Genomic DNA, 24,638 nt, shown 5'->3' with positions numbered 1-24,638 from the left:
AAGTTTTGGCAAGACAGTACTTTTTAGTGTGCTAGAGGTAATTTTTAAATATCTTGCTTAAAAACTAATGAACTAGTGAGGCAAGAATGTGGGCTTCTTTCTGTTCCCTATGACTCTCTGCCCGAGTCAGTGGATTTATAAACAGCAAAGGGTCGCTCCTGAAGTTTCTCCAATGATGAAATAACCACACATACCCATATTTATAAATCAAATGTTATTTCTTTGTGAGTTCAATTTATAAAATTAGTAATTCAACACACATTTACTAAGAAGGACTGACTTATTTTTAAAAATGTTGCTTTTCCTTGGAAGTTAAGGGTTAGACATATCTACAAGGAAATCTGAAAAGTGATTTTACTAAAACTTTATATATCCATCTCACAACTTACCATGTGGCCATGAAGATACTCTAACACAGATAAGGTTGAATAAACTTGCAGTGTCCCCTTGGGTTGTTCACGTAAAGATGCTGGGCTCACCTAGTAGCTGTCTAACATCCTCCTCTAGTAACCGTCTGACACACAGGAGTTATTGACCATTGCTGATGAAAAGCAAACGAGGAGAAAGTCAGCCCACTAAACACACATGGTGTCCTGCCTTTACCTGGGCCCTAACACACCCTCAATTCTATCATCTGTACCGAACATGCCACACCATCCTACCATCAATAACTCTCCTTCCCTAGAAAAACTTTCACAAAACTTTAATATTGGCTCCTTTTAAAAATGCCTTCTAAGCCTCTTTTCTTGCAGAAAATAAGCCCATCTCTTTTGGGGGGAAAAATAAGGTCAGGAGGCAAGTCTCTGAGGTTTCTCCTTCTCCATCTCCCTCTATTAAAAAGGGTTCATATTGGTATCTTCTTGGTTGACGTTTCTCTTCAGCCCTGGGACGTGGTTGGTAGCCATGTTCTGTGACACAAAATGGAAAACAGAGAACATTGATTTACAGCTAGAGAGAAGAATGGAGCAGAGGTACATAGATGAGCAGGAATGAGAAGAAAGGTCTTCCCCAATTCCCTTTAACGTTGCTGTCCTCAGTTTCCTTTTGTTCATAATTTCCAACTCAATTCCAGGCGGTTCAAGAATCCTTCTCAAAATATTTCATCTTTGGTTACTTGGTTTTAGATCCATGACACACAATATCTTAACTACCATAGCCACTGTAAAATGTTCTATGTTTAGGAAATGTTACATGTTGAATTTTATTCTCCAAAAGATATGCTGAAGTCCGAATCCCCAGGACCTGTGAAAGTGGTCTTATTTGGGAATAAGGTCTTTGATGATGTAATCAAGTTATGATGAGGTCGGACTGAATTAGGATGGACCCTAATTTAATGTCTGGTGTCTGAATAAGATGAGGAAAATTAGGACACAGACACATAGGAGAATGCCAGGTAAAAACATAGAAAGAGACTCTCAGAGGAAAGACAGTGGAATGGTGACAGAGGTGGAGATGGGAGCAATGCACCGAAAGCCGGGAACACCAAGGACGGCTGGACATTGCCAGAAACTAGGAGAGTGGGGAGCAAAAGTGACCTCACCTTGATGTCAATCTGCCACGGTGACTTCTGATCAACACCAGTCTTGTGAATGCCTCCTGATTCCTACTTTACATACTGTCCCTCGTGTAAATGTCAACCTTGACATTATTGCACAAATCATAGGCTGTGACGTACCTGGCATTCTTGCCCCTTCTGGAGGGCTGCCTTTAGTTATTCATACAGATGATGTACACCTTTTCCCTATGAGCCCTGGGTCTGGGGGTAACAGGTGCAGAGATCTGCCGATCTGCCTGTCTTGCTGCCACCCAAGATTGCGCTTCTGTCTATAAATTCTCCAATAAATCACCCTCTACTGACAAGCTGGATTTGTCTGCCTCATTCTTTGGTTTCTCAGCTGCTTTGGCATTTGCAGACCACTTTCCATATACAGTCCTTCCAGGGAACAGAGAGAGACATGGAATAGATTCTCCGTCAGAGTCTCCAGGAGGAACCAACCCTGCTGACACCTTGACTCTGAAATCTATCTGCCCGAACTGTGAGAGAAAATATTTCTCTTGTTTCAAACACCAATTTTGTGGAACTTTTGTTACAGCAGCCCTAAGAAACTAACACAGGAGACATATTAAGAAGGTTTTCTGCTGGGACCCTGAGGCTAAAGGTCAAAGTGACAGGCTCAAAGCAAAGTCACAGATCTGGCAAGTAAAAGGCCTAGTCCTGTGATATTTCTCAGATGTCATACAACTGTTACATATAAATGACTCCAGCTGAATTTCATATATCTGTAGATTAGTCTTTGATTGACCTCCTGCTTCTAGGTAATACTAATTTATCTTTATTTTAATCAGTCAAGTTTACAAAGAAATAAAAAAATTATTAAAAACAAAGATGTTAAGCAAGAGGGTGTAATGTAGAATGCTATCACTGTCACGTATGACATTCTGTGAAACCTCAAGGCAGTACTTAGTGGTGACGATATTATAGGCACTATTGCCTAAGCGATCACTTTAAAAACAAACCAAGCCTCGCTGAATCTTTAAGGTTGTTTGTCTCGTTTTCTGACGGATTTTGGATTGTATTAAAGTTTTTCTTTTTCATGAGAACACAAGGCACATTAATGTTATGAGGGATACAGGCCGGGCATGGTGGCTCACACCTGCAATCCCAGCACTTTGGGAGGCTGAGGCGGGTGGATCACAAGATCAGGAGTTTGGGACCAGCCTGGCCAACACGGTGAAACCCCATCTCTACTAAAAATACAAAAATTAGCCAGGCGTGGTGGCGGGAGCCTGTAATCCCACCTACTGAGGAGGCTAAGGCAGGAGAATGGCTTGAACCCAGGAGGCAGAGGTTGCAGTGAGCAGAGATCGTCTATCGCACTCCAGCCTCGGCGACAAGAGCAAGACTCCGTTTCAAAAAACAAAACAAAACAAAAAACAAAAAACAAAAAATGTTATGAGGGATACAAATACAAAGAAAGGAGAGGACAATCATTGCTGTGTGCAGGTTCTATACCAAACATTATGCTAAGCACTTTCATATCCTTATGTCTAATTTATGCAGTACATACTATTATTCCAACTTTATTTTATTATTTATTTATTTTTGAGACTGAGTCTCGCCTTATTGCCCAGGCTGGAGTGCAGTGGCATGATCTCAGCTCACTGCAACCTCCGCCTCCCGGGTTCAAGCCATTCTCCTGCCCTAGCCTCCCAAGTAGCTGGGATTACAGGTGCCCGCCACCATGCCCGGCTAATTTTTGTATTTTTAGTAGAGATGGGGTTTCACCATGTTGGCCAGGCTTGTCTTGAACTCCTGACCTCAAGTAATCTGCCCATGTTAGCCTCCCAAAGTACTGGGATTACAGCTATGAGCCACCGCACCGGCTGTTCCCACTTTAAAAAGACCCTGGTTCTCACAAAAGGTATGTGATTGACCCTAAGTTGCATAGTAAATGGTAGACCCGAGTGAAGTGTCTGCCTGAAGCCACAACCCATACCCATTCCATTCTACTGAGCTGACTTGGCATTTGCAATCAAGGCCAGAACCTAATACACAGACTTCCTGCTCAAGAGCAAAATGGAATAAAATAAATGTAGGTTTAAGAAGGAAAGTCATCACAGCACAGAAAAACCAGAAAGGGTGTTATGAATAGACTAGATTCTTGAAAAGTTCTTGGAAAATAGCAGATGAGATGAGATTGATTTTTAAACAAAAGGTGAAGCCATAGCCCAAGACAGCAGAGAAAAATGTGGGTTTCCTCCCACTCTGGAGTAAATCCATAAAAGGAAAAATATAGTGCTATGACACAGGATGACCAGGGGATGATTTAATAAAGAGGCTTTTTGAGACAGTTGTCTCCCTTCTCTGTATGTAAACAGAATGTCTGGTAGACATTACTTGTGACCTTGGAAACCCCATGACCTGCTCTCTAAGGAAAGGAGGCTGCTTGTCCAAGAAGGCCTCTCCTGAAGACACTGGGACCCATGGAAGAAGCAGAGCCTAAGAATACGGTTCTCCCCAGTAGAAAAAAAAAACAGAAAAACAACAAAAAGAAAAGCAACGTTTCCGCCCCAGACCAAAGCTCTCCTTACTCTGCAAACTGAAAGTCCCCAAATGGCTGCATGCTCCGACTGCGGGTTGAAAGACTGACTCCCTGACTGCTGGGAGAGACACGCAGCTGTCAGCTGCAGTTCCCCAGACGTTTGGCGAATTACCTCAGGCTGAAGAAAGCCACTTGCTGAAGTCCAGGCCCGCTCCCTCCGGCATCTGTCTCCCCATGGCTAGCATATGCCAGGGTATAAAGACTCTCTCTGTTTGGCCTCCCTGGGCAACTGTGAAGAGCCTGTCCAGTTTCAGACTGCCTTGGGGGTTGGCTGAGGCTTGATGTTGATTGCGTCAGTGTCCAACTTCTCTCTCTACCCCATCGTATTTTCTTCCCTTCTCCCACAAAAGTTGATTGCCAGAGAATCTGAATGTGCCTGGGATGCAGGGCCAGCTCTCAGCACCCAAGACTAGATATCTAAAGATGAAAACCACAGCGATAGCTGTGGTAGAGCAAGGTGGTACCAGGGTTTCTAGAATAACGATAATTTATTATTCCTTGGGTTTGAAATTTCCTGTGTGTGGGTATTAGTGTCAAACAAGTACAATTTGAATTTCGTTAATGAAAATATAAATTGCTTTTATATGATGAATATAGCTACTCAAAAACACCATGTTACAGAATTCAAGGATTTTCCTTGCTGACATTTTCTTCGAGGAAAAGCTATCTTTAAATATATACCATACTTTTAATAAGTGTTTAAAGTTTTATTTAAAATAGCATAACAAAAGGACTTTTTTTTTTTTTTTTTGAGACGGAGTTTTGCTCTTGTTGCCCACCCTGGAGTGCAATGGTGCGATCCTGGCTCACGGCAACCTCCCGGGTTCAAGCAATTCTCTTGCCTCAGCCTCTCGAGTAGTTGGGATTATAGGCATGCACCACTATGCCCGGTTAATTTTGTCTTTTTAGTAGAGACGGGGTTTCTTTCTCCTTGCTGGTCCGGCTGGTCTCCAACTCCTGACCTCAGGCGATCCGCCCACCTCGGCCTCCCAAAGTGCTGGGATTACAGGCGTCAGCCACCACGCCCGGCCAAGGACATTTTTTTGAAAATTCAAGTTGTCATATTTTAATTGAGATTCCATTTAAAATTAATCATATCTAAACTTCTGACCAGGAATGTTGATTTTCTTCTTTTCATCGCATACGAATATGATGTAGTTTTAGTTGGCCAAATTTCTCCTCTTTCAATTAAAAGCACTAGACTTAGAATCTGGCCGCTATGGGAAGTTTGTTTGCTGTCATTTTGTTTTAGTTTGTTTTTTCCCCAGAGATATTCTGAAAAGACTTGATATTATTGGTCAAAGCCTAATTGCTAATGTTCTGGCCAGTAAATTCAAACCAGGTATATGGTAGATCCAGCTTTGTTCTGTTCTTCATGTAACAAAAGTTCATTGACAAAAAAAAAAAAAAAAACGGCTAATGTTGGATAATGGTTTTTGCTCAAGGTGTTCCATGTTTTTGGCTGTGGAATCGGCTAGAACTTCAGCAGTCGTCCAGGAAAAGCCTGCAGGGCAAGGACTGTGTGTGCGGACCGCTCAGCGGGCAGTTTGGAGCCGCTTTGCCCTGAGTGTCAGGCCAGAGCTGGCGCGAACCTGCAGGAAGCTCCTGCGCTCCAGCGGGGGTGCGCACTGGGGAGGGAGGCAAGAGCCGTCACCCGCGTCTGCTGTCATGGCGACACGCTGCCTAATTTCCCGATTGAACCATGAGCAATAAACCAGATAAAGCCAGGGTGCTCTGGGACAGACACGCGTAAGGAGCTGGCCACCTGCGCGGCTCCCTTGCGTCCTTCCGGAGTCGCCTTGAACTCAGACGGCAGATCGCGCGCCCCCACGCGGCGGGGCGGGAAACCTGCTGTCCCCTGCGAAGGAACCACGCGGGGGCGCCGCGCCTGCCCAGCGCCTGCAGCCGGGAAGAAGTCCCCGTGTCCCGGGTCCTGATGCGGGATCTGAAGCGGAAGCGCGGCCGCAGGGCCCGGGATCCGAAAGGACGAGGAGGAGAGGAAGAGACCCTGACGCTCAGCCTCAGCTGCCAGCAGTGGCAGCCTCCACCCCAGGGAAACAGAGCGGCCCTGGACGGCAGAAAGCTCAGGTGGAGCACGTTACAGCGATTTCAGCCCATTTGCTCCACTTCTTAATTGACGGCGGTTGGCCGGTTCCTTCCTCATTATACTCAATGAGTTGATATCTCTCACCAAAGTACCCCCGCTTTCTCTCTCGAAATTTCTTCCATTAAGAAACTCAGACTTGTTGCAACCTAGCATTTGTCACATGCCTGCTCTGTGTCTGACAGTGTGCAAGGGAGCATGAGGATGCAAAATAAGACTGACATGCTTCACCCCTTAGGGAGTCTAGTAATTTTGGAAAGACATGATCCATGAAATCTTTGGAGAAAGATATAAGACAAGATATAATCAAGTGTCACGATGTAGTAGAGGAAGCAAGTGCCACGGCCCGTCAGACAAGGTAGAGATCTGGGCCAGGGGCGAAAGAGAAGATGGGGCAGGGAAGGCACCAGGAAGGACGAATGGGTCTGGATGAGAAAGAAATTACAAACAATCCATTTAGGACGTGGGATTTTCATAGAGGGGGGCAATGAGGACCCCGGGATACCCTGTAGACTTCTGTGGGACAGAAGGGAGAGGCTGCCTCTGCAGATCTGGTCACTATGAGTGATGGTTGCTACCTTTAAGGCTCGAGGTACATGTATCTGACCACTGAGAAGTCTGCTGGTCACAAAAAAATATCATTAATGAATAATATGGGATGGTCTATCTCACAGGTGAAAAAGCTGAGACAAAGAGATTTTATAAACAGATTGATGCTGCTTACTTTCTTCCCAATTTTATGTACCAAGATTTTTGGTGAGGAATCAGGTATCTTCCCTTAAATTTAGCATGCACTAGTTCTTGGCACATTAGAAACGGAAAGAAATAATTAGTTGTGGATAACTGAATGTACACTTTGTAATATACTGAGAGCTATTTACTAAAAAAATTAAATTTTAAGTTCAGGCTTTTATAGAGGCAAGAAGTGTGTAAAAGCAAACATGACACCTCCCACTGCTGTCGTTCCCAGCGCGTCGTCACGTCCGCAGCCAGCACAGGGAAGCCTGTTGTGCTTCCTACGATAAGCAAACAACCAAAGAGTGGTCACTGTCGTTCTAGTCCACAAGCTCAATGGAGGCTTGAGCCACCATTCCTATAAACTGCTGACTCCGTAAGAAAATGACTTTATTCCTGATCTTTGCAATAGTGATTATATTATCACTTTCAGATGTGATAATTATATAAGAAATCTATTGTTTTGCTACCGTGACTAAACTAGTGATAGCCTCAGTAAGCTTGTTGATGTTGCTTCTTTTTTTCTTACCTGTTGAGTGTTTTCCACGAAGACAGATGAAATGAGTGTCACTTCTAGCCTTACAACAACAGCAAAACCCCAAATAAACGGTGAGTTAACAACTCTTCTGGAACCCACCAGAAAGCTGAGCAGGACAACCAACGGTCCTGAAATCTAAGGAGAGAGGAGCCTCCAGGGGGAGATGAAATGCCAGCACTGTTTTACCTGGGCAGGATGAGACCAGTGCGAAGAGCTCAGCACAGGTGACTGGTTGATTGATGGGGACTGAGTGTGCCTTGCTGAGGCAGAGTAAAGCAATAAGGGCCACATATATAGGGGAAGTCCATATCCTCTTGCAGATTTTTTCTACCTGAATCAGAGGAAAATTAAAGAATCTTGAGAAAGTTTGTTTTGTAGTATAGACTGGGGAAAGAAAACTTTAACCACTGTAGGAGAAGCAAGGAATTTCACCAGGATCCTTCCCCCATGTCTCTTGTGAAACCAAAGTTTTTATCTATGTATATGTGGTGAAACGGGGAGTGGTGGTGCAGGATTCACATGGAACCCAGGCCTACAGCAGCTGGAGGAAAAGTAGGGCACTGAGAAGGCTACCCCCCACCGAAACCCAGGGGTTCACTGCCTGCCTAGGACTGAGGCCTATCCAGAACAACAGAAGTTACACCCATCCACACATGCACACTGCCAATGAGCAAGTCTCTAGCAATATGTAACTTACAAGAAGGAGACAAGCCAGGCCCAGTGGCTCATGCCTGTAATGCCAGTGCTTTGGGAAGCCAAGGGAGGAAGACCACTTGAGCCCAGGAGTTTGAGACCAGCCTTGGCAGCATAGTGAGACCCCATCTCTAAAAAAAAAAATTAAAAATTAGCTGAGCATGGTGGTATGTGCCTATGGTCCCAGCTACTCAGGATGCTGAGGTGGGAAGATCATTTGAACCTGGGAGGCAGAAGTTGAGATCATGCCACTGCACACTGCAGCCTGGGCCACAGAGCACAAAGTGAAACCCTGTCTCAAAAAAAAAAAAAAAAAAGAAAAGAAAAAGAAAAGAAAAGAAAAAGACCGTCTCTGAGGCATAGGTGCATAGGTCACAGGGAAGACCAAAAGCAAAAGGAAGAGACTTCAAAAAAATCCCCTGGCCCCTGGCAAAGCAGCCACAACCCTAAACCCAGTGTATCTCCAGAGGAAGTTTAAACCTGTGGTACCTAAAGGTGACCATAGCACAGCAAACCTAAGCCCAGTTCAACTCCTAATTAGATTAATAATTCAACTCTCCACACTAAAGACCTACAAGAAGGAAAGGCATGCTCATTTCTAAGCAGGAAAAAAAATCTTCATGTTTACAGTTCTAAAGAAGATGTCCAACTTTCCCCAAAAAACTTAAGACACACACAAAATAAGAAGAAAACAACACTCTCCCAGAGAGCCAAGCAGACTTAGCTATGCCACAAACCTTGGACATTTATTAACCTTGATTAACATGTTAAAGGCTGTAATGGAAAAAGCAGACAGCATGCAAGACCAGATAGGTCATTTCAGCAGGGGGATGAAGATTTAAAAAACAATTGGATGGAAATACTAGAAAAGAAAAACCTAATAGAGATGAAGATTGCCCTGAAGTGATTATTAGTAGACTCCAAACAGCTGAAGAAAGAATTAGTAAAGTTGAAAAGTCTGTAAAAATTACCCAAAATGAAATGCAAATAGAAAACATGGAAACAAACAAACAAGCAAACAAAAACAGAGTACCCATGATCTGTGAGGACAACACAGTCTAACATATGTATAATCAAAAGCTCAGAAGGAGAAGGGAGCCAGGCACAGTGGCTCACGCCTATAACCCTAGCACTTTGGGAGGCTGAGGCAGCTGGATCACCTGAGGTCAGGAATTCAAGGCCAGCCTGGCCAATATGGTGAAACCTTGTCTCTACTAAAAATACAACAAAATTAGCCAAGCATGGTGGTGCGGGCCTGTAATCCCCGCTGTTTGGGAGACTGAGGCAGAAGAATTGCTTGAACTTGTGAAGCAGTGAGCCAAGAGCATGCCAGTGCACTCCAGCATGGGCAACAGAGCAAGACTCCATCTCAAAAAAAAAAAAAAAAAAAAAAAAAGGAGAAAGGAAAACAAGGCAGAAGGAATATTTTAAGAACTAAATACCTTTTTTTTTTTAACTTGGAAAGTCAGTTCCTCTAAAGGCTGTATCTCCTTATAAAACTTCACTCCATGTACTCTAATTTATTTTTTTTCAGTGCTTTTCTCTCTGTATGTTCTCTTGGCAAGTGATAAATAACATAAAATCTAAACTACATTTCTAGTTTTGGTGTTAAATACACACCTCTTGCCACTCAGATCTTTTTACAGTGTTTGACAACTAATAATGATTCCTAAAGGAATTCAGTGGAACCCTAATCCTGGGAGATAATCTACTAGAAGAAAAAGTTATTCAGGACAATAAATTTGAAAAATTCTGATTACAATCTCTGTATCAGATTGAACACAAATCAAATGACGAAATGTTCTAAAAAAGCTTTACAATAAAAAAAAAAAAGGCTTAATGGTTTTAACCCAGCATTTTCTAAATCTGTTTGACCATACGTATTTCTTTCTTTGGAACATACTACTTATTAAAATTGTGTTAAATTGATGTTAAAATGAATCAATTTTAGGTAATTATAATCAAGGCCTTTGTTCTTTTCTAATTTTCTTTTCCTTTTTTCAGGTTTATTTTGGTCTATACAGACCTTCTATCAACTGGTACCCAGCCATTTCTCAAACCACATCTTGTATTGTTCTCTACTGTACTTGCCATATTTTAGCCACAGGTTTGTTATCCCTTAAACGTTCCCAACTCATTTCCTCCGTAAGAACTTGGCACTTGCTGTTCTTTCGCCTCGGATGTTTTTCTGTTAGATATTTGTATGGTTTATTCTTTCATCTCATTCAGGTCTCTGGCAAACGTTACCCATTCAGACAAGTCCTCATTAGCCACCCTTTCTAAATTACCATCTCACTCTATCATTCTTTATCCCTTTATTTTCTTTACTTTCTTCATAACATTTATTACTACCTGACATTGTATTTCACATTTTTTGCTTCTCTCTGACTCCTAGAGAAGAATGTAGATTTCATAAGGCCAGGGAATTTTTTTTTTTTTTTTTTGAGACGGAGTCTCGCTGTCGCCCAGGCTGGAGTGCAGTGGTGCGACCTTGGCTCACTGCAAGCTCCGCCTACCGGGTTCACGCCATTCTCCTGCCTCAGCCTCCCGAGTAGCTGGGACTACAGGCGCCCGCCACCACGCCCGGCTAATTTTTTGTGCTTTTTAGTAGAGACGGGTTTCACTGTGTTAGCCAGGATGGTCTCGATCTCCTGACCTCATGATCCGCCTGCCTCAGCCTCCCAAAGTGCTGGGATTACAGGTGTGAGCCACCGCACCTGGCCAAGGTCAAGGAATTTGTTTCTCTCTTAAGGACTACACTCTTGATGCCTAGAATTGTAACTGCTGTCATTCTAGAATGACAGGCACTCAATAAAAATGTTTAAACGAATGAAAGACGAATGGATTAGTCTGAACCACCTGTATTGGGTCTGCGTTCTTCTCTAATTTATCCCTAATTGGCCTAGCTAGCTTATGCCGTATCAGGCTTGTTCAGCTTTCTAAGAGGTGATACACAAATTGAAGAACATTCTTTCTGTTAGTCTTAATTGTTAAAAGATAAGTCAGTATAAAGTAAAGACTGCCTGACTTCCACACTATAATTCTATTGGCTACTTCTTTTTTTCTGGATTGGTCTTGCACTAATTTATGTAATGTAGGGGCATCTGAAAATGTATTCTGCTAGTAAAAGATCTTAATGCTATGTAGCTTTGCCTAATTTTTAAGGAAAAAATATATCTTTCTCTGGGTGATTATCTCAGTCTCAAACCATCTTTACCATTACTAAACAATTTTAAGCTACCAGTGCAAAAGAATTTGTGTGCATTTAGAAAATATGAACCTTATGCAAGGAATTCATTATCTTGGAAAGTAATTTTAAAATAACAAAGTGGAAGAACATCGAAATGTATATGACAGAAAAAACTATTTAAAGCTCCATATCAGTTATGAGCCTAGATAAACACACAGAGGACATCTATAATACAATATAAAATAGATCTGGTCTTCATCCCATGGTCCCATGTTTCTGGTACAGAGCTGCAAAAACCCTTGGAATTTCCAGCGTGATGGGAAAATTTCTGTTATGCTAATGAGGCAGCTCCTGGTGGGGATGGAGGGTGCCTAGATGGCTTCAGGATTGGGATTGATACCCAGAAGGGCCAAACTTGTGTTTCGAGAATTGGAACTCTGGACCAGCCTGACCTCTGGGGAAAGCATGGGTGCTGAAGGTTGAATTTAATCACCTGACCAGTGATTTACTCAATCATCCTAGGTGATGAAACCTCAATAAAAGCTCGGGCCATTGAGGCTCAAAGGACCTTCCTGGCTGGTGAACCTGTAACTGAACCAGGATGCTGGCATGCCACGACTTCCCAGGGACGAAAGCTCCTGGGCTCAGGACTCTCCTAGAGCTTGCCCTATTACTTCTTCATGTGGCAGTTTATGTATATTCTTTATAATGAAATGATAATTCTAAGCAGCACTTTCCTGAGTACTGTGAGCCATTCAAGCAAATTTTATAATGAAATGATAATTCTAAGTAGCACTTTCCTGAATACCGTGAGCCATTCTAGCAAATTATTCAATCTAAAGAGATTGTGGGAAGCCCTGAATTTGTAGCTGGCTGGGCAGAAGTGTGGTAGCTTAAGGATACCCAAAGCTGTGGCTGGTGTCTGAAGTGGAAACAGTCTTGTGAATGACTTTGCTCTTAATATGTGGGTCTGTGCTAACTCCAGGCAATAACTGTCAGAATTAAACTGGATTACGGGACACCCAGTTAGTGTCAGCAAATTGATGTCAGAACACAGCATACTAACAGAAAACTTACTTATAAGATATAAATGTTTACACAAGCATTTTGCCTTTCATTCATAATAAAAACTTTTGATCATTCTTATAGTAAATTATTTCTTCTAAAAGTAAAGATCAACCTTTTGTGAATTATTTCCTCATTCAAAAGTAAACTAATATGTTGCATAGACTTCAGGTAATGGAAAAAGTAAATTCTTTGAACTTTAATGAATTATTTATCTTTCCTAAAATTTAAGACCATTCAAAAACTAATTTGTTTTAAACATTTGACTCAATTTTTTAAATATTTTCTTTTATTTAAGCAGTTGAAAAGTGTGATATTTAGATTTTTCACTTTCTATTGTTGTTTTAGGGTAACATTTTACAGCAAATAATTCCATGTTTCTCTCTAAAATAATATTGAAAAATTTGAAGAATTGATGGCATCAAACATACATTTCTCATTCTGCTGTTCAATATTTTCCTCTTAGTTATTCTTATTTTTATCCTGGCTCCTATACAATAAAGATTCAGTATAAATGGAAAAATAATAACAAATCCAGAGGTTTAAGGATAAAGGTTTGTTACTCTAGAAGTAAGCAAGGAAAGTTAAAAATTACCATCTCAAATGGAATGACTCAACTAGACATTTGGAAAACAAACAAAAGTTAAAGATAAAAGAAGCTAACTCATTTTTAAAACTAAGCACATGTAAAACCTTGAAATAATGAAAAAGAAAATTCAAATTTTTATTTTAAAAATGTATAATTTAAACTATATTTACATAATAAAATCTATATTATATATAACATATGTTACACATGTATGCTGTGTAGAAGTGAATGAAAACTGCCCATGAATTTGAGCTGAGGATTTGAGACATTTTGAAATCAACTCTTCCTCAATTACAAAATTCAGCTTTTAGAATAATGAGAGTCAGCACAGTGTGATATTAAAGTGTAAGTTTTGAAATCAAACATTTTGATTTCACATAGATTCAGCTATGTGAATCTGGGCAAGTTACATTTCTCCTCCTTGGCTAAGCCATCTGTAAGAAGGGAGGATATTATGATAATTGGGGTGCAGATTACTTATCATGCAAAATGGCTAGCTCATCATTGGCACCTGCAAATGTTAGATAATTTGACCTGAATAACCCTAGACTTCGCAGTCTGGGACTATAACTGATGATGTAAGAGAAATGCTTGGAAAAGAAAGCTGGATTTTTTAAATTGTTGTGAACAGTGTAATTGATATATTTTAATCTTTCCATCCATGAAAACAAAGAGTGAATGTTTTGCTATTAAGCTGTTTTTTCTAAACTCCACGCCTCTCTGAGCCTGAACCACACATGCCCATGCTTTACCAGGGTCACGTAAGCAGATGCTGGAAATGTGCTTTGCTCCAACATCACTGTCAATCACGGGAATCTCCATTTCTACTTTGCATTTTTTTCTGGGAGAATCATGTCAAAATTTTGTGGGGAAAGTGAGAGGAAATCTCTAATGTCTAATATACCATTTTTCTGTGCATTCTAATCCATACAATTAAAGAACATGGGAAACCATTGAATTGGGTCTGTAATGGAAACATGGGATTGTCTTTATCCATGTCTGTGGTTCAATGGTTCATCATTATTTGTTATTGAACTGAGTCACAAAGGAAGCTGGGTGGAGCCTGAGAAGCAGGCGTATAACGTTAACCTGAATTTAAATGAGTTCCTGAAACAATACCCTCTGACATTTCTTAAAGTGTCAGATAATACAGCAAAGTCAATGAAAATGTCCTTTGAAATAGTCACTACCCACTCATTTCAGGGAAAATGCCTGGAGGAGTTGTTATGGCTACTGGTTTTATTTCTGAAAGTCATTGATTGCTTCTTGAAATGATTATTTTTCAAAGACAAAATGTTTGGCACTTGTTTGTGAAATTAAATTTTTCATAGTCTGTGAAACACCTCAAAATCAAATGAGATATTTCTTAGGCTGAGTAGCTTTTCCCATTTCGGAAAGAATGTTAGGCTGCAAAATCTTACGTGATTTCATTTTCATGGCATTTGCCAAGTTAAGTGAATCTGAATGTGAAAGTCAGTTAATATTAATGATCCTAAGAAGCAAACTGAACAAATCTGGATTTAGACTTCCTCTTAATTACTTTGCAATTTATCCTCTTGGCTGGGTTCAACTAAAACCCTGTAAGTGTTGTCAGCACAAAAAATGAAGCTCCCTTCTTTGGCTTAATCTTTCTTAAACTATTCTAACAACTTGGTGTTACAGTTGGGGTTTTTTGAACAATCTTTACAGGCATATAAAATGTATCTTCTAGGCTGGGATCAACAGCTTTGCACCTGCCCGTAACTTTGTAAAGCTTCATAGTCACTTTCTATCTGTAACGAATGGAAAGAGCTATCAGTCTGGCAAGCAACAGCATGAAGGATATTGGCAATCAAAGCTCACGATGCAATCTGAATTTCAAAGTGCACAAGAACTTTTGATGAGGATTTTATTTAATTTTATTTTCCCCAAGTATAGTTTTTTAAATCTATGCCGCACCTTCTGCTTTATTTATTTATTTATGTAACAGCACAGTCTATGTTTACCTGAGTAAAATAAAATCTTCTACTTGAAAATTGGAATAAATCAAAGTCCCTTGGATTTCAGCCTCTAACTAAGAGAGATTTTGTTCTGCCTGCAAAACAGAATATAGCAGAAATGTTGAGCTGCATTGACATAAAAATCTTACTATAACTTTCACATACCTGACTGCCTCACTTTTGTTTCCCTTTCTTCAATATTATAATTTTCTCCTCCTCTGTAAACATATTACTCACAACACAACAGAAAGACATAAATCAGGACTACAAAATGAGACATGAGAGGTCGGGGCACATTAATCACATGTGGGGCAGGTGATTTAGCAGAAAGTGAGGGGGATTGATGAGGTCTCGGTGCTGTGTGGTGTGGCTGCAAGGCTTCAGGTGAGTCTTTGTATGCTTTTGTGGTCTCCTCTGGCAACGTGTGGATGAGAATGCAAAGACTGGGTGGTTACTCTGAAGAATCGATATTATTATAACTATGTTGGCTGCAATTTATTAAATTTGTATTCTTTGCTGAGGGACTATTATAAATCTTTACATCAATTAATTTTTAGGACATCCATATAAGGTGGCTAGTATTATCCCCATTTAACAGATAAGGCAATTGAAGCACAGGGATTCAGCTCCTGTTCCTAGCCACTGTCAAGATTGCTTCTCAAAAATGCACTGAATCAAATGCCACTGGATCAAAATCCATGTTCAATGTTTGTTTCCTTTATTCTTTCACTCCAGAAAGGCCTTGCTGGATTTCTCCCCTCAGTCTATTAGCATTAGATCTTATCCTTTTTTTCCAATCACATCTCTACACAATGGTCCATTCTTCATCGAAAGGAAGCATAAAAATAGCTTCCCCTGGGTCTTTAGGTCTTTATTTTTGAAGGCTCCTATCATGTAAAGCTTAGGTTAAACAAAGTTGTCATGCTTGTCTCTTGTTAACTCATCTTTCATTATAGAAGTATTGGCCATGACCCTGTGATGGGTGAGGCGAGGCGTCACATCCTTTAGCACCTATAATATTCTGTGTTATTTCAGTCTCTTTAGAGTTATTGAAGCTTGTTTTACAGTCCAACAGATGGTCTGTCCTGGAGAATGTGCGTTGAACTTCCTTGAGAAGAATCGGTATTTTGCTTGTGTTGAGCAAAGTGCTCCATCAATGTCTGTTAGGTCTAGTTAGTCGACCATGTTGTTAACATCTTCTATTTCTTTTTGATCTTCTCCCTAATCACCATACTCATTGCTGAAATGGATATTAAAAACCCGGCTGTTGAATTGTACATTTTCCCTTCAATTCTGTCAGGTTTTGATTCATGTATTTTGGAACTTGTATATGTGTTTATAATTGTTATGTCTTCCTGATGGATTGACTCCTTTATCATCATGAAATTCTCTTCATTATCTTTAGCTACAAATTTTACCTTCTGGACTATTTTGTCTGACTTTAATATAATCACTTCAGGTTTATTTTGGCTACCGTTTGCTTGTCTTTTTCTATCCTTTTACTTCCTATCTCTGAATCCAAAGTGTGTCTCTTGTAGATAGCATACAGTTGTATCATTTGTAAAAATTTATCTGCTAGTGTCTGCCTTTAAATTGCAGTGTTCAATTCATGTACATTAATATAATTACTGATAAGGTAGAATATGTGTCTACTATTTTGTGGTTTGTTTTCTATGCATCTCATGTCTTTCCTTATATATTTGCTGACGTCTTATGTCAATCCCATTGTGGCCCATGGGTGAGATTTATTTATGTATCTCATAGAAAATATGAACATGTCCAAAACTGAATCTATATTGATCTCCATTAGGTTTTCTCTTCAGTGTTTTCTCTTTTAGGAAAAAGTAATAGTATTCATTCACTTATGTATGAAACCTAATTGCCATTGGTTACATTTCCATCTTCTTCACTCACCTCATCTGATGACTCACAAGTATCTGCATATTCTCCCTATTGAAATCATGCACCTTTCCTGGTCTCTGGCCCACTCTCTCAGGTCTGACCACTGTCACAGCATGCCAGTTCTCACTCTGCATTCCAGACTCAATTCTACAACTAGATTGATATTTCAAAAATGCAAGTATAATTATGTCAGCATAAAAATCTTGGTGGTTTCCCATTGCTCTAAATTTTGCAATCCTTCGCATGCTGTAAGCTACCCGCTTGACGCATTCCCTCCTTTCTGCCAACTCTCTCACCTGGAACCTTGCCCCTGACCTGCAAAGCTTCTTTCCATTATCTGATCACAGCCTCCTCTCACATACAGCTTTTCCCTGAGAAACACTTTTCTTTTCATCTTCTCCTTTATCTAACCAGTTCCCCTCAGTACTTAAGGTTGTTATCTATTAATTATTTTGTACCCCCAAAATAATTTCCTGAAACTTCTATTTGAATTATCTTCTAATATTTACTTTCATAGAATTCTGTGCCCTTTTTATCATACCACTAACATCATTTTTGATAATATTTCTTGTCTCTAGTCCCCAAATAATCTCAAATTTCATGAAAGTATGGACTTTTAAAGTTTTGTTTCTTAATATATTTTAGCACATTTTCCAGAGCCTGTTACCAAATAAATACTATGAATGGATGAATGAATTAATTAATGCCCTAATTTTCCTTAATATTTCATTTTAAACTTGTCATCCATAAGTTGTTTAACTTTTAAAAAATTCTCTTTAGAATTTCAGTTTGTACTGACTCTTGGAAAAAGAACCAACTCACTCAATTTTTAGATGATGTCTCTAATTGTGATAACGTGGATGGAATGCAGTGCACAAACCTGAGTCTACCCTACAACCCCTACAGCTAATTTTTTCTGTTATTATAAAGTCCTATAATGTGTCTTCTCAACTCTCAAACTTTTGAATTTAAGAGTCATCTCAAGATTTGAAAGCCATTTCTAGATGGAATATGAATTGCTAATTCTGCTATTATTCTAGGAGTTAACTTTCTTTAATTCTATTACAACTTTTTAAAAAGTATGGCTTCCCAGTAATTCATGTGAGAAGACATGAGTTTTACACAAAGTACATAACAAACTAAATTTTCGCTGGAGTAATTGTTCTAGTGACATAAAATAAAGTCTTCAATATACAGTGTGCTAGAATGCCTATCAAGCCCCAAGCCTGGCAGGTTGAAGACTACTATTCATATACAGGGTGGAACATGCTTCTTAAATGTGTGAGTCTACACTTATTCACGGTGAAACACATGGAGCTCAAAGCCAAACCTGCAAACTCCCGGGCTTCATTGACTTGACGGCTCACTTTTGAGATGTAGATTTTAACTATTGATAGTTAGAAAACGTAGAATAAAATTTCAATTCTACAAGCCAATCTTTCCGGAAGATGACTACCTGAAAAATCATTTGGGTGATTCATTTAAAATTCAAGTTTATGTGCTTGTATTAAAATGACAGTAGCATGGGCTACCAATGATCAATGTTTTGTAACATTAACAGAGAGAAAGGCTGTTAGACACTGTAGATCCGATACAACACTACTCTTTACGTGTAACTGTAGGATGTAAGATTTATCTTTGAAATAATTTTATTTATAAAAATTTTGCTATAATTAGTTTACACACAATTTTAACAAATATATCACTTTATTTGAAAAGTAGATGGCTCACGCCTGTAATCCCAATACTTTGGGAGGCCGAGGCGGGCAGATCACAAGGTCAGGAGATCGAGACCATCCTGGCTAACACAGTGAAACCCCGTCTCTACTAAAAAAATACAAAAAATTGGCTGGGCGTGGTGGCGGGCACCTGTAGTCCCAGCTACTCGGGAGGCTGAGGCTGGAGAATGGCATGAACCCAGGAGGCAGAGCTTGCAGTGAGCTGAGATCTTGCCACTGTACTCCAGCCTGGGTGACAGAGAGAGACTCCATCTCAAAAAAAAAAAAAAAATTGAAAAAAAGAAAAGTAGAATGGTGTGTAATATACAAAAGTTAAAGATAAAAGAATATAGATACACTGTATTTCAGCAAAGACTTATTGAGTTTCAAAATATCCCCAAATATGGACTCTAGCACTTGAGAAAAACAGCAGAGGTAGGAAGGTCACTGTGACCTCTCCCTGCTTCTTCTCTCCTGAAAACCCTCATGAGACAAGTGTCTTGCTGTTTAGCCAGAGGGAAGGACTGTCACACAGGGACTCTAGCAAGAATCCGAACAAACAGGCCTTCGTAAGTTCCCCCAGTTTAGTGCCATTAGACCATACCCGTTTGTCCTCCAATCACACTTCTGCATGATTGTCCATAAAAACACACAGTTGTCCCTGGGTTTTCAGGTCTTCATTTCTGAAGGTTCCCATGTCATGTAAAACTTATATTAAATAAAGTTGCATATTTTCTCTTATTAATTTGTGTTTTGTTACAAAGGTTTCAGCTATGAACTCTGTGATGGGTGAGGAAAATATATTGCTTTTTCTCTCTTACAGACTAAACATTTGGCCAAAAATTTATTTGAGATAAATTGCTGTCTTATGAGATTTGTTTACTAGAGCGATATTTTTCATTTAGAATACAATTTGCAGAATCCAGTTTGGAGACATGAATGTAAAAACCCATTGTCATTTACACATTGAGAGCTAGACATATGTGTAAAAACCCATTGTCATTTATACTCAGAAAGCTTTCTTATTGTGTTTTCCAGAAAAACATCACATCAGACAAATTTGGTTTTACAAAACTGAATACCATATTTAACATACTCTATGTTTTAATGTATGTGACTTTATTCATAGTATATATGAATTTGTGCAACACAGGCATGTAACAATAATGTTAAATGTTATAAAACAATTTCTTAATGGTGTAATAATGTGCGTTTATAATTCTGTCTATATAGGGCTCCAGCTTTTAGACCTTTTTATTTTAGTTTATTGAATTTTGAAATTTTACTATTTCTGCTATGGACTAGATGGATATAAAGTACATTGGGGAGAAATTGCAAAAAAAAAAATTACTCCTTGTAAAATGTAATACTTGTGTGGCCTCTCAGGTGTAGGAAATACAGTTATTCTAGGTTAGCTTTTCCCCACAGGAAGGTGGACTCTGGAAATAGCAGGGGAGAGTTGGAAATAACTGGCAATAACAATGGATGGGTATGGCATTGTTTTGTAGTAGTTGTGAAAAGGGATTGTCTTCTCATTTTATAATAAGAGGACACATTCTACATAAGGTTAGTTTGCCCTCACAGGTCTTCTCATTTCATTGACCCCTTTCTTCTGTTGAATACTCAAAATAAATAAACCAAGGATGGGAACTGAGTTCTATATATCCGCTCCCTCTGTTGGAACAATGCAGATACTAAACCTTTTGCAATGTAGGACCTAAACCTCTAAGTCTCTCAGGAACACCTTGACTTTCTTTCTTATTGTTGCTGAAAATTATTATAATAAATGTTATTTATCAAATGCTTACAACATGTCAAACCTATTTTCTGCATATTATATATAAAATGTCACTTAATCTTCATGAAGAACTTGCAACCTAGGTTCATGTTATTATCTTTAAATGAAGAAATCAAGACTCAGTGAGATTGTCACAATCATCATGCCTTTAAGCTAATGAATTATAACACAAGGAGTTAATTTTGGTCTGTCAGACTCTAATGCCAATGATATTTAAAATTATTACCAAAACTATTTTTTTCAAAATTTTGCAACACTGAATTCTACATCAATGATTTTGTATGTTGGTCAAGATAGAAGAATGACTAGCAGATAATTTCAAGCATTCTGCAGGTTAAAATGTGTTATAAATACACAGGACTGAAAATTGAACATTATCCAGCTGCCATGTGAAGAGTAGCAGCCTGTGGAACTGAGAAACTGAGATTCTAACTCTGTCACAGTCTTCCTCTGCTTCAAAAGTGCAAAGGATGAGTTCATGGACCCTAAAATTCTATTTAGAACTATTATATTAGAATTTTGGATTATATAAATATGAAATAAAATTTTGCTAAAAATACCACAAACACACAAGATTTTACATGGCTTTTGATTTTGTCATTGTTTTACAGAATTTTAAATGCTTCTGTAGGAGACAATGGAAAAGTTTCTCTTTGCTCTTTGAAGATTTGCTGAAAAATCAACTCATAGAAGGCAGGCTAATAACAGAAAAGCCATACAAATTTATTAACATGCACAGCATGGAGATTCTTAGGACAATGATTACTCAATAGCCCAATGGGATACAGATGCGTATATGCCCTTCTTTTTATGAGAGGGGAGACAGGAGGAACATGGAAATTTGAGGGCTAGTGATTTTCAGAGGAAAATCAATGGACTTGGAGAACATACAATGGCCCAGGGCACAGTCAGTTTGGCCTAGAAACCAGACAATGGTTTGTGACAAAAATCTGTCCAGCTGTGTTGACAGACTTCAGTCCTTTTTCCTGTGACATGAGAGTTAATGGACCTCAGGGGAGAAACCAGTGGTAACTGCTTTCTTCTTGAGTGGATCTAAGCCTTGGGCAAATGAGGAAACTTCAGAGAACACTCCATCCTCTGCTTTGGGAGAGACAGAGGATTGAGAGTTGGGAAGGTGGCAGGAATTCAGAGAGAACTGAGGCTTCTACTTCAGTTCAACATGTCAAACAAAGCGCTACATTTTGGGGTATCAGTTTCTGACCTCCAACGTTTTACATGTACTGTATATTGATTTATGCTATTTAAACTATTCTGAACATCAGGTAAGTGTTGGCTGAACCATTAATTCCTATGCAAAACAAAACTATCACACCTAACTAGGTTTATCACAAATTTACAAAGAGAAATTAACATAGTCCATTAAATTTATCTAAAATCCAGGCAATTTACTAATTAATACTTTATCTTTCTAAATTTTATTAGCAACCTGATTCTTAAGACGTAGTAGACAATCGAAAACTATTTTATTACAAGACTATGAGAATTTGATAGAAAAGCTGTCTTCCAATTGAAATAACAAAGAAAACTGTTTCTTTTATTAGCAAGTTAATAAAATGTTCCCTTTTGAAAATATACTTTAGGTGGTGAGTGGCAGCAATTGTTGAAGAGTTCTCTTCTTAGCTATTCAAATGTAATCTACAAGTAGGGAACCCATTGCTGGGGGAGGGAGTTTTAACAGGACTCCCTCTTACAGCATGTGCAAAGTTGGTCCCTATGGAAAAAGAAGGGACATTTCTTTGGGGAAAAGGGCCCAAACTAAGAAAGGGATTATGACTGCAACTACTTTTCCTGTTGATATTCAATGGGCTTCTACTTGTAGTCATGCTTGGGGTTTTCCAAAATCTGTGGCTCCACTTTCCATCATTATCCAGGCATCATCAGGGCAGAAAAAAATGTACGAAACTACACAGAACTGGTCTTCGTTAGTGACAACACACAGCTGTTTTAGAAACTTTGCCAATAGCAGACTGACAAGACACTAAAGTTTAGAGACAGTCAGTCCTGACTTCTTTTGGCTAAATAAACCCCGAAGATGTGGTAGCAGATTTTCAAGGAGGGGATACCAGGGTATATCTCTATCTCTGGGGTTCAGGACACACTACCCCAAAATATGGCACCTTGGCATTTGAGAAAACAGCAGAAGCAGGGAGATTACTCAGACCTTCTCCTGCCCTTCTCCAAAGCAGGTTGTATGACTTTCATTCAAAATGTGCCCTTCTATACCTGGAAGAAAAGAGCATCCTTATCTCTGAAGACACAAGGACACAGAGAAGCACATGAACAAATAGGCCTTGCTAAGTTCCCCAAACAGTTGTCCTCCAATCATATTTCTCTACAACTACTCACTCTTCTTCAAACCTAAGCATAAAAATGTACAGATTTACCTGTATATTTCAATTTCCATTTATGAAAGCTCCGTGTCATATAAAACTTACATCAAATACATTTGCATGTGTTTCTCTTAGTAATCTGTCTTTTGCTACAGGGATCTCAGCCATGAACCTAAGATGGGGGAAAAATATTTCTTTTCTTCTATAATCTCCACCTCTATCTGTATCTATTTATATCTGAAATCTCTATGTAACATATTTCAAAAGAGGTACAATTGATTAATTAGAAAAATAACATTAAAATTTTACTGGATGATGAGATTACAAGTAATGTTTTCTACTGATTTCATTTTCCAAATTTTCTGCAGTAAAGGGATAAGGGTTTTCTTTTTAGTATTTCATTAAGAAAATGAGAGTGAGAGCAAGATAAAGACAGAAAGTAAGGAGACAGTATGCAGAATACTTAAACAACATAATTAGCTGATCAAGTGAACATGGCGCCTAATAGTTGCATAATATACATTCTTTTTAATAACTCATGAATCATTTAAGAAACTTGGCAAAAGGCATTTCATAAACAAAGTTTGCCAATTGTCAATTGATTTCTATCTCTAGACCAATGACATTGGGTTAAATTTTATAACAGAAAGATAACATACCTCTAAATAATTCACAAAACTTAAAAATTATAATGAAAATTAGAAAGTATTTGAGCTAAGTAATATGTACAATTGACTGTAATTCTAAATATGAAAACGTGATGTGGCTAAAACAATAGAGGAAAATTTATAGCATCAAATGTGTATTATAAAATGTATATTATAAAAGAAGAGGTGGCAATAATTATGTATGCAATTTAAGAAATGTGAAAAAGAAACAAAAAGAGGAAAACGATATAACAGGAATCAATTGATCTAGGCATACGAACTGGCTCTGTGAAAAGACTAACAGATTAACAAATGTTTGCTGAAAGCACAAATAATACTAGAAAGTAAAAATAAATAATTATATATGAAGACATCATTGCAATCAACCAACATAATCAATTTTAACTGATACATTTGAAATTTTGAGGAAATAGATAAAAGTGTGAAAGATTAGAAAGAAAACAAACTTTCTTTGAATATTATATAATTGTCTGTGTAGAAAATCCAAAGGAATCTATAGACAATTTGTAAAGTAATAATAAGGCTTAGAAAGGCTAGTGAAAATATGTCAATATAAAAAATGTATTCTATAAGTCAACAAATAAATATTTTTAAGACTTCATTTTTAATAGAATTGAAAATATGGTTGTATTTAAAAACATGATATGTGATACCTATAAAAATGTTTAAGTTTATTAAAAGATAGTAGGAAGACCTATTTCTAATAAATGAGAAGATATATCTCGTTCACTGTTTGAAAGAGTTAATGAATAATATTTCAAACTTCTCTAACAGTATCTATAAATTTAATGCACTCAAAATCCAATACGCTTTCAGTGTAAATTTATAAGCTGAATCTGTAATGTATCTCAAAGTATAAACATTCATGACTTATCAAAATCCTCTTGAAGAATGCTAACAAGGTGAGAGGGGCTGCTTTACCAATTATTTGTTATCAATTTATTATAAATAAAATTTATGACAGTATGGTAATGAAACATTAACACTCAAATGATAAAAGCGAATAAAGAGCCAAGAAATTACCTCATATAGACAATTGAGGACTGCCATGGTTGTGCAGATCCATAGAAAAACAATGAGCCTTCCAATAAATCGTGATCATACAATTAGAGATATGACCCAAGAAGAAAAGAAAAGGATGAGAGACAGAGGGATAAAGTGGAAGGACAGGGAGAAGGAGAATGTGGGAGCAAAAAGGAGAGCAA

General features: G+C 38.6%; 1 long non-coding RNA gene across 1 annotated transcript in view; it reads right to left on the bottom strand.

The window, feature by feature from the left end:
• Nucleotides 1-300: 300 nt before the first annotated feature.
• Nucleotides 301-24,638, bottom strand: part of LOC109026432 (uncharacterized) — a 253,648-nt gene continuing 229,310 nt past the window's right edge. Inside the window, exon 9 of the long non-coding RNA XR_008678822.2 lies at nt 301-908. This is a non-coding gene — a long non-coding RNA (uncharacterized lncRNA). The remainder of the gene's footprint in view (nt 909-24,638) is intronic.

The sequence above is a fragment of the Gorilla gorilla genome, chromosome 3 (genome assembly GCF_029281585.2).
Source record: "Gorilla gorilla gorilla isolate KB3781 chromosome 3, NHGRI_mGorGor1-v2.1_pri, whole genome shotgun sequence".
NCBI lineage: Eukaryota > Metazoa > Chordata > Mammalia > Primates > Hominidae > Gorilla > Gorilla gorilla.
The sequence above is the reverse complement of the archived record's forward strand: the minus strand, read 5'-3'. Positions and strand labels throughout refer to the sequence as shown.